Raw genomic sequence first — 11,932 nt, 5'->3', positions numbered from 1 at the left:
GCAACAAAGGATTAATCTCAAAAATATACAAGCAACTCCTGCAGCTCAATTCCAGAAAAATAAATGACCCAATCAAAAAATGGGCCAAAGATCTAAACATACATTTCTCCAAAGAAGACATACAGATGGCTAACAAACACATGAAAAGATGCTCCACATCACTCATTATCAGAGAAATGCAAATCAAAACCACAATGAGGTACCATTACACGCCAGTCAGGATGGCTGCTATCCAAAAGTCTACAAGCAATAAATGCTGGAGAGGGTGTGGAGAAAAGGGAACCCTCTTACACTGTTGGTGGGAATGCAAACTAGTACAGCCACTATGGAGAACAGTGTGGAGATTCCTTAAAAAACTGGAATAGAACTGCCATATGACCCAGCAATCCCACTTCTGGGCATACACACTGAGGAAACCAGATCTGAAAGAGACACGTGCACCCCAATGTTCATCGCAGCACTGTTTATAATAGCCAGGACATGGAAGCAACCTAGATGCCCATCAGCAGACGAATGGATAAGGAAGCTGTGGTACATATACACCATGGAATATTACTCAGCCATTAAAGAGAATTCATTTGAATTAGTTCTAATGAGATGGATGAAACTGGAGCCCATTATACAGAGTGAAGTAAGGCCAGAAAGATAAAGACACATTACCGCTACTACAAATATATATGGAATTTAGAAGGATGGTAACGATAACCCTATATGCAAAAAGAAAAAGAGACACAGAAATACAGAACAGACTTTTGAACTCTGTGGGAGAATGTGAGGGTGGGATATTTCAAAAGAACAGCATGTATACTATCTATGTGAAACAGATCAGCAGCCCAGGTGGATTGCATGAGACAAGTGCTCAGGCCTGGTGCACTGGGAAGACCCAGAGGAATCGGGTGGAGAGGGAGGTGGGAGGGGGATCGGGATGGGGAATACATGTAACTCCATGGCTGATTCATGTCAGTGTATGACAAAACCCACTACAATATTGTAAAGTAATTAGCCTCCAACTAATAAAAATAAATGAAAAAAAAAGACATCTTTTTGTTGATAGAACAGACATCCAAGATAGAAAATTTAGAAAACATGAGCAATGAAAATATAACTGCAGAAATTGAAGCAATTAAAAATTATAAAAGAATTTTATGAAAAGCCTTACATGAGCAATTTGAAAACAGATAAAATAACTCTCTCAGTTAACATTAGTCCAAGAAGAACCAAGACATTGGGACAGACCAATGCCATTGAAAAATTTAAAACAGTGATTTCTATTATTGATAATAGGGCAAATTAATTATCTTAGAAAGATCTAACAACCTACAAGGACTATATCATTTCTTTATTAGGTAAAAATTTCCAGAAATAAAAAAAAAAACATGAAACTTTAAACTCAATGAATGAATGAATTGAGAGTTATCCTGATACTAAAACTTAACGAAAATAATGCAGAATTGGTACTTTTTTTTCTCTTGGTAATTTTGAGTTTGTACTTGACAATTAATTATCTAGGTTCCAAGATGTTATTAAAGGCTAAGTTTGCTTAGTATATTCAAAATATGATTTAGTTTTCAGAAACTTTATATGTGTAATTCTTCAAAATGTACCTGATTTGCAAGCAAATTTTACTGACGAAAAATATCAAGTCAGTGGAGGGGCATTTGAAAATAAGCAAAGATTGAGTTCAAGTTGCCACATAGAGAAAGTTTACCTCATGAAATAACAAAGAAGATTTTGGAAAAAAAGAAAAAAGCAAACCATACAACAGGAAAACAAGAGTACCATATGCAAGCTCTATATTTCTGAAAGAGAGAAAGCAGATAGGATCAGACCTGTGGGCAAAAATAAGATGAAATGACAGGTAAAAACACATAGGAGAATATTGCTATGGCAATAGAATAGTTTTAGGAGCTAAAACCAGGAATAAATGGACTAAAAAAGTCAAGAGAAGTCAGTGGGTAAACTCTCATTAGATTTAATAAAATTCAGCATTTGTCAGGTAAATTTATAAAAATAGTTTATTTTTCTATATACTAGATAATTTAAAACAGTACTAAAGTAATCAATCCCATTAAAGGAAGTAAAATAGCAAAAATTAAAATTTCTAAAATACCAGGAAATAAACCTTATAAAATATAATACTTTTATGAAAAAATATGAACCTTTACAGAGAGACCTAAAAGAAAATATTAATGAATAAATCATAGAAAAATTAAAATAGCTTTATGAGATTTTGAAAGGATATGAAGCTAGAAAAAGAGCGTCTCCCATTCTAACAGAAAGAAGCAGCCAAGAAATCTATGAAATCAATGTTTTCCTCAAACTCATAAAGAAGTTCAAGAATGAGACCTAGATAAAGTCTCTAAGCAACTAAGTGGCCAGAAATTTAGGGGAAGGAAAGTCTCCAAAGAATGTTAGGATGCCAGTAACATTTATTTGTAGGACAGAGGGGAGATAGATTCATTGTAAAACAATGGAGAAAGAGCGGTCTTTTCAACAAAGAGTACTGGGACAATTGGACAGCCACACACACACACACACACACACACACACACAATGAATTTTGATTCATGTTATAGACTGAATTGTGTCCTCCAGCCTCAACTTAAATTGTTGAAATCCTAATCCAGTACCTGGGCATGTGACTCTATTCGAAGACAAGGCCTTAAAAGAGGTCACTCAAGTTAAAATGAGGCCATTAGAAGCTATGACCAGTTAGCATATTAGAAAGCAGAGATATTACCATGCCAACGAAGGTCCATCTAGTCAAAGCTATGGTTTTTCTAGTAGTCATGTATGGATGTGAGAGTGGGACTATAAAGAAAGCTGAGTGCTGAAGAACTGATGCTTTTGAACTGTGGTGTTGGAGAAGATTCTTGAGTCCCTTGGACAGCAAGGAGTTCAAACCAGTCAATCCTAAAGGAAATCAGTCCTGAATACACATTGGAGGGGTTGATGCTGAAGCTGAAACTCCAATACTTTGGCCACCTGATGCGAAGAACTGACTCATTGGAAAAGATCCTGATGCTTAGAAAGATTGAAGGCAAGAAGAGAAGGGGGAGACAGAGGATAAGATGCTTGGATGGCATCATCGACTCAATGGACATGAGTTTGAGCAAGCTCTGGGAGTTGGTGATGGATGGGGAAGCCTGGCATGCTGCAGTCCATGAGGTCTCAAAGAGTCAGACGTGACTGAGCAAGCTGAACTGAGAAGCGTGGTGCCTTCTCTGACTGGTGCTCTTATAAGAAGAGAAGCTTGGGACACAGAGAAAGACATCAGTTCTACCTTCTCAAAGCAGAAAGGCCACATGAGGACACAGCAAGAAGGTGAGCTAAAGAAGGAGGTCTCAGAAGAAATCAAATCTGCCTTAATTGTGGATTTGGGGCCTCTTGAAATGTGAGAACATAAATGCCTGTTGTTTAAACCACCCAGTCTTATGTCAGTCCTAGCAAATAAGTCTAATTCGTAAATCTAATTCAAAACTCAAAATAAAGGAAAGAGAGAGTGGAACGAGTGGAAAAAGTAACATGGACATATATAAACTATCAAGCGTAATATAGTTAGTGGAAAGTTGCTATATAACACAGGGAACCCAGCTTGGCACTCTGTGACCTAGAGAGGTGGGATGGTGGGGACAGGAGGGAGGCTCAAGTAGAAGGGGATATATATATATATATATGTAATTATATCTGATTCACATTGTTGTATGGCAGAAATCAAGACAGCATTGTAAAAAATAAAAAAAAACCTCAAAATAAGTCATAGGCTTAAATATAAAACCTACATCATATAACTTTTAGAAGAATGTATACGATGAAAATCTTTATGACCCTAGATTTAACAAAGATTTCTTAGGTAAGACACTAAAAGTATAATTCAAAAATGAGTAAATTTGTCTTGACTTCATCACAATTAAGAATCTCTAATCTTTGAAAGTGTTTAGAGAGTGCAAAGACAGGTCAAAGACCAGGAGAAAATACACATATCTGATAAAGAACTTGTATCTAGACTATATAAATAATGTTCAAAATACAATAATGAGAAATAAACCAATGAAAATGGGCACAAGATTTGAACAGATACTACATCTCAGAAGATATTCGAATTACAAACACATGACAAGATGCTTAACATCATTAATCATAGGGGAAATACAAGGTAAAACCACCATGTTCATCACTGCACACTTTTTAGAATGGCTAGAGGAAAAAAAATTCAAAACCCTGATACTATCAAGTGCTGCTGCTGCTGATGACAGGCAATTGGAACTTTCATACACTACTGGCAAGAATGCAGAATTGTACACTCCCTTTGCAAAACAATTTAGCAAGATTTTTATTTTATTTTATTTTTTTTTTCTGGTTGCCTTGCATGACTTGTGGTATCTTAGTTCCCTGATCAGGAATTGAACCCTTGTCCCAGCAGTGAAAGCACTGAGCCTTAACTATGACACTGCCGTGGAATTCCCATGCAATTTCATTTCTTTTAAACATTCATTTACCAAATGAATTCATATTCTTGCTCCTAGGGCTTTACCTAAGATAATTAAAGGCATATATCCAAAAACATTATAGTGACAATTTCTAGTGATTTGTTAACATCGAGACGAAAACTATCCAAATGTTTTTCAACTAGTCCATGGTAAAATAAGATGTGGTCATCGGTACAATAGAACAACACTTAGCAATAAAAAGTAACCATCTCCTGGCACCTTCAACTAATGAGATGAATCTCAAGAACAGTATGCTAAGTGAAAGATGCTAGACTCAAAAGGCTACGTGGGGGCACTTCCCTGGTGGTCCAGTTGTTAAGACTTAGCCTTCCAATGTAGGGAGTGGGGGGGATCCAGGAACTAAGATCCCACATGCCCAGTGGCCAAAAAACCAAAAGATAAAACAGAAACAATATTGTAACAAATTCAATAAAGACTTTACAGTCCACATTAAAAAAGTCTAAAAAAAAAGTCTGCATGGTATATGATACCATTTATATGACTTGATGCAAAAGAAAAGTATTTGCTGTTTTTCAGTCACTAAGCCATGTTCAACTCTTTGTGACCCCATGGACTAGCACGCCAGGTTCCTTTTGTCCTCCACTATCTCCCAGAGTATGCTCAAATTCATGTCCATTGAGTCGGTGATACCATTCAACCATCTCATCCTGTGCCATTCTCTTCTCCTTTTGCCTCACTCTTTCCCAGCATCAGGGTCTTTTCTAATGAGTCAGCTCTTCTCATGGCAGCCAAAGTATTGGGATTTCAGCATCAATCCTTCCAATGAATACTCAGGACTGATTTCCTTCCAGATTGACTGGTTTGATCTCTTTGCAGTCCAAGGGACTTTCAAGAGCCTTCTCCAGCACCACAATTTGAAACCATCAAATCTGCAGTGCTCAATCTTCTTTATGGTCCAATTCTCACAACCATATATGACTACTGGAAAAACCATAGCTTTGACTATATAGACCTTTGTTGACAAAGTGATGTTTCTTCTTTTTCATATGCTGTGTAGGTTTGTCATAGTTTTTCTTCTAAGGAGCAAACATCTTTTAATTTCATGGCTGCAGTCACCATCTGCAGTGATTTTGGAGCCCAAGAAAATCTGTAACTGCTTCCGCATTTTCTGTTTGGTGTGAAGTGATGGGACTTGATGCCATGATCTTAACTTTTTTTTAATGTTGAATTTTATGACTCAATGAAAAAGAAAGCCTTAGAAACAGAAAAAAGATCAGTAGTTGTCAGCCTCTGGGTAATGGGCTAAGAATTGACAAAAGTGACTTGAGGAGATGAAACTGTTCTGTTTCTTAAATTGTAATAGTGGTATCATCTGCCTGCATTTGTCAAAACTTGTGCACTAAAAAAATGGATTTTATTGCTTGTAAATAATACCTCAATCGATCTGGCTTCAAAAGAAAGGGTTTGGAGAAAGAATAGGATACTAGATTTGATTAATTTAGGGAGAGAAAGGTCTTCCTAAGCAAACACAAAAGGTGCAAATGTTTTTGGATACAAAAAGATTTAAATTTCAGTAGGACAAAATTCACTAAAATACAAAGCCACGCTTGTGTTAAGGTGGAGATATATTTGCAACATATTTAACAGACATAAGATTGTTATGCAGAATATCTAAACTGTTTCTACAAGCGAGTAAGAAAAATACAAAAATCACAGTTAAAAGATGTCTTCAAACATGAATTTTAGTTCACTGAAGCATAATTCAATGAAAACATGCTCATTTATATTGTTAATCAGGGAAAACGTAACACCTGACGTGTTTTTACACATTAGATTGGCATGAGCTGTTAAGGGTGAAGGGCAAGCTGGAAGTACTGGGAAGGTGTTATAGTGTCTCTTAAAAATTTAAAAAAGGTATACCAAGGGGACTTCCCTGGTGGTACAGTGGTTAAGACTTCACTGGGAAGACCTAGAAGGATGGGATGGGGAGGGAGGTGGGAGGGGGGATCAGGATGGGGAACACATGTAAATCCATGGCTGATTCATGTCAATGTATGGCAAAAACCACTACAATATTGTAAAGTAATTAGCCTCCAACTAATAAAAATAAATGAAAAAAAAAAAAAGACTTCACCTTCTAACTCAGGGGGTGTGGGTTCAATCCCTGGTCAGGGAGCTTATATCTCACATGCCCCATGTCTAAAAAACAGCAATATTATAATAAATTGAATAAAACCTAAAAAAGCATGCCATTGACCCAGAAATTCCACTGCTAAAATTCTACCTAAAGGTATATTTTATAAAATTGTACCTTATCTTTAATAATAAAATTTTGGAAATGGTCCACAGTAACTGTCAGCAGGGGACATGTTAAATAATAGCACTTAACTATATTATACAACCAATTAAAAAATAGGATAAAGCTATATATATGTTTACATGGAATCTCTGCAAGTTATACTGTTAAGTGAAAAAGTTAATTATATTCTATTATTTTTGAATGCTTATTTTATATTGGGGTTTAGTTGAATAACAATGTTGTGTTATTTTTAGGTATACAACAAAGTGGTTCAGTTGTACATATACCCACGTCTATTCTTTTCAAATTCCTTTCCCATTTAGGTTATTACAGAAATTTGAGCAGAGTTTCCTATGCTATACTATAGGTCCTTGTTGGTTATAAATTATATTTTAATATATAGGCTTTCATATCATTTGTGTAGAAAAAACTTTATACAGGTGTGTCTATGCATATGTGTGCATTGCATGTATGCTTAGTTACTCAGTTGTGTCCAACTCTTTGTGACCCTATGGTCTGTAGCCCATCAGGCCCCGCAGTCCATGGGATTCTCCAGGAAAGAATAGTGGAGTGGGTTACCATGCCCTCTTCCAGGGGATCTTCCCAAGCCACGGATTGAACCTGCCATCTCTTACATCTAGCCTGCATTGGCAAGCATGTTCTTTAATACTGTGTAAATAATATGAGACTTGTCAAGCTTAGAGGCCACCACTATCTGTGGGAGTGAGGTAAATGGAGAAGGATTTGAGGTTTTGTACTATATGTTTTTATATTTGAATTGTTACACTGACAAAAATATTTATCAATTACTTAGGTAGTTTGAACAAAAGAAACAGGAAACAAATTGTAGAACATATACTGTGCAGTGCAGCACAATGCCTGTGTTTTGAAAGGTCTTATTTAAAGCAGTTTATAATTGTTCAAATATTTTGATCTGGTCGTTTTTTAGTTAGGAGCACTTAAAGCATCATTACTTTGATGCTTAAGTTATTACTAACAATATCTGCTTCCTGCCTGCCATTATTTACAACATTGCTAGAAAATAGTTTGTCTCTACAGAAATTATGTCTGCTCCTTCCTCTTGGGACTCTTTACTAGGTAACGGAGATATTCAGATTGGGATATGTAAATATCCCAATACTGGGATAAATGCACGACTGTGTAACTAGTTCCTGGTCATGCCTGTGTTACTATGGGGAAAATTCAGAGCCATATTTGAACCTGTAAATTTTCTTTTTCCATAAGCGTGAAACAGAGGAAGGAATACAATATGCTCATATATAAGAACTCTTTACAATATAGACAGCCCATCACATAGGATTCAAAACACTTTGCATGTCAATGTTTTGCTTCTTTACTGTCAGTCATTGAGTAGTTCAGGCTTCCATCTAATGGGAAGATTTCACTGTTAATCTCAACCACCTCCTTCCTCTGCTCAGAAATGATCCACCGTCAATCAGTCACTACATCTCCTTATTTTCTCGAAGGGTGGTGTTATTAAGCAACTTTCCTTAAGCCACAGAAGATTTCCGTGGTAAAACCTAGATAGAAATGCCAATTCCTAGTTCAGTACATTTATCAGTAAGCCTTGCTCCCTTAAAGGAAACCTTTCCTTTTGCAGATCTAAGTTCAGATTTGCTATAGAAAGTATGATAGCTCTTGCAGTTTCCAGACAGAGTTCTCACTGCCAGGTTATAAAGATTACTGAGGTAACTAAGGGGTTTATTTCCATTCAGGGAGTCAAAGGAACTGGGTATGGAACTCTGAATATTAAACTCAAGAGTGGCAGCTATTAGTGTTCAGAAATATTCAGCTTTCTCCTTCTAAGAACCTGAAAGGGATACACAACTGTGACCAACTGCAGTTGTGTGTAATCACATGATTGGGGTTAGCCTTTGAGATGTGAAGAAAGTGATGTGTATCATTCCAGGGGGCAGCTTTAAGAGCCAGTGTGTGCCTTGCTACATCTTTTCCCCATTAGAGTAATGGGCGCTGTTCCAGATAGTGATTGTTCCATCAGCCAAGGTCCTAAAGTGAAAACATGAGTCAGAGCCACATGTGCAGTAACATGTGACATTAGTGAGGAAAACCCCCAGAAACCTGTTTTAAGCCCTTAAAATTGGCTTATATATTGGTATAATATATGTCTATATTTTTAAAATATGTGGCTTCTCCTATTCTTATTTAAGGTAACATTTTGCATTTCAGTTTCTTAATTGTCTTTAAGTTCTGTAACACTGGATTTTCATACCAAGGAATAAAATTAGTCTACGTTTTATTGGTATATATTTCTTCTAAAGGTTAAAGTTGGGAGCTTAAGTTTTTTTTATGTACTCCTAGGGAAAACTGATTGGGGATCACTGTCAGTTCAGTCAGTCAGTTCAGTCGCCCTATCCTGTCTGACTCGTGACCCCATGGACTGCAGCACGCCAGGTTTCCCTATCCATCATCAACTCCCAGAGCTTACTCAAACTCATGTCCATTGAGTCAGTGATACCGTACAACCGTCTTTGTCGTCCCCTTCTCCTCTCTCCTTCAGTCTTTCCCAGCATCAGGGTCTTTTCAAACGAGTCAGTTCTTAGCATCAGGTGGCCAAAGTATTGGAGTTTCAGATTCAGCATCAGCCCTTCCAATGAATATTCAGGACTGATTTCCTTTAGGATTGACTGGTTTGATTTCCTTGCAGCCCAAGGGAGTCTCAAGAGTCTTCTCCAACACCACAGTTCAAAAGCATCAATTCTTTGGTGCTTAGCTTTCTTTATAGTCCAAGTCTCACATCCATACATGACTACTGGAAAAACCATAGTTTTGACTAGACAGACCTTTGTTGGCAAAGTAATGGCTCTGCTTTTTAATATGCTGTCTTGGTTGGTCACATCTTTTCTTCCAAGGAGCAAGCATCTTTTAATTTCATGGCTGCAGTCACCATCTGCAGTAATTTTGGAGCCCCCCAGAATAAAGTCTTTCACTGTTTCCATTGTTTCCCCATCTATTTGCCATGAAGTGATGGGACCAGATGCCATGATCTTAGTTTTCTGAATGTTCAATTTTAAGCCAACTTTTTCTCTCTCCTCTTTCACCTTGATCAAGAGGCTCTTTAGTTCTTCACTTTCTGCCATAAGGGTGGTGTCACCTGCATATCTGAGGTTATTGATATTTCTCCTGGCAATCTTGATTCCTGCTTGTGTTTCAGTAACTCCAGCATTTCGCATGATGCACTCTGCATAAATGTTAAGCAAGCAGGGTGACAATATACAACCTTGACATACTCCTTTCCCACATTGGAGCCAGTCTGTTGTTCCTTGTCCAGCTCTAACTGTTGCTTCTTGACCTGCATACAGATTTCTCAAGTGGCAGGTAAGGTGGCCTGGTATTCCCATCTCTTTAAGAATTTTCCACAATAGGTAGCTTCTTTATTATTCTTTACCCAGGAATTTTAATTGTCCCAGGATATTATATTTTCTCCTACTAATGGTCATAGCCATTGCTCATTAAATATCTATGATCCAAGCTTAATGCTTGTTTCCTGATATATTTTATTTCATCAAGTCCTGCTTGTATTTATGCAAGGTATACCGCAAACTGAGGCTCAGAGAGAGTAAGTAACTGCAATGTTTCAGAGATGTTGGGAAAAGATTACCAACTGAAAACCTGGGAAGGAATATTGAGACAAGAGAGAAACCAAAAGAGTGATGTCTTGGAATCAAATTAAAGCAAGTTATTTTAGAAAGAAATGCTCAACTGTGCAAAATGTCACTGACCATTCAAATCAGAGGGGGACTAAAGCTTGACCATGAAATTTGGCAACATAGGGGCCACGGTGGCCTTGACAAAAGCATGGTGATAAAAACCTCAGGGTGGTGGTGGAGCTAATCTGCCGGGAATGGGTTAAGAGGGAATGGGGAGAGATGATGGGAGAGAGAAAATACAGATCACTCTTTCAAGGAGTTTGGCACTAACTAGAAATAGGAAAGTAGGATGTGACTGGAGAGAGAAGTGAAGTGGTGGTGTTTGTTTTGATTTAGCATTGGAGAATTAATGGTATGAGAGCATGTTCAGCAATGCAGAGAATTACTAGAATGCTGTCTTTGAACTGGTATGAAGAGGGGCTTCAGTGCACGTGGAGGGCTGGGCCTTCCACAGGAGCCTGGAGAGCTCATCTACTCACCTGCTGGGAAGACCAAGTGTGTGCTCACCTGTTGGGTAGATGTGGAAGAAGGTGGGGGACTTCTGGAAAGTTCTATTGTCTCAGAGACATAGAAAGCAAGGCCCATCACAAGAGAAAATGGGAAGAGATTTAAGAGGAGAGGATGCAAGCACATCATCTCTGGGAGTGATGGAGGGAACAGATTTTGGTAGAGGATGGCAACCCTGAGCAGTTAGTGTGATGCACTGTGATGACTTAGGATTCAGAGATGCAGGATTTCAGGGAAGGAAGGGAGAAAATGGCCTGGAACCAGCAACGAGGGCCAAAGGAAAGATATACCTTCTCCAAACATTGGAACCAAGGATTGAGAAGAAATAATTGTCTTCACTTGTGAAAGCTGCAGAAGTTGTAGTGTGTTCTGAAGGTGTCCAGTGCTCAATTAGAGCTAAAAAAGGAGGGACACACAGAAAGATGAGGCTTAGATTGACGCACCAAGGGGTAGAGAAAGCTGGGAAGGCTTGTGCAACTCAGGTCACATTGGGCTTCCTCTTGATCTCTCTAGGTAGAAAGTAAGAGGTAGGTGTGTTCTTCATGCATGTTACTTACTTGGGGTCTCCGCTAGTGGGCAAGCTTCACACTAGACCATTGTTGAAAGGGAAACCCAAATTACTAAGTATGTAAAGGAGTGTTCAGCTGTACTTGAACCTCAGATTCCAAAGAAATTAAGTCATAACAATGAATTCCTCTGTGTCTCATTAGATTTGCAAAAAAATAGAAGTTGGATGTTATCAGATGTTTAAGAAAATGAGTAGAAATGGGGCCTCTTGTGCCCAATGGTAAGATGGTAATTAGTTGCACTTATTCTAATGAATAATCTGGCAGTAATTAGGAAAGTTAATATGCTTGAACCCTACCCTAGCATTTCTATCCCTGGGTGTATCTGTCAGGGAAGAACTTTCACTGGTCCATAAGGAACATGTAGGAAGATGTTCACTCTAGCACTGCTTACAGGAGCAAAAGTTCCAGGCAACAGAG

The sequence above is a fragment of the Cervus canadensis genome, chromosome 7, assembly GCF_019320065.1.
Source record: "Cervus canadensis isolate Bull #8, Minnesota chromosome 7, ASM1932006v1, whole genome shotgun sequence".
Classification (NCBI taxonomy): Eukaryota; Metazoa; Chordata; class Mammalia; order Artiodactyla; family Cervidae; genus Cervus; species Cervus canadensis.
The sequence above is the reverse complement of the archived record's forward strand: the minus strand, read 5'-3'. Positions refer to the sequence as shown.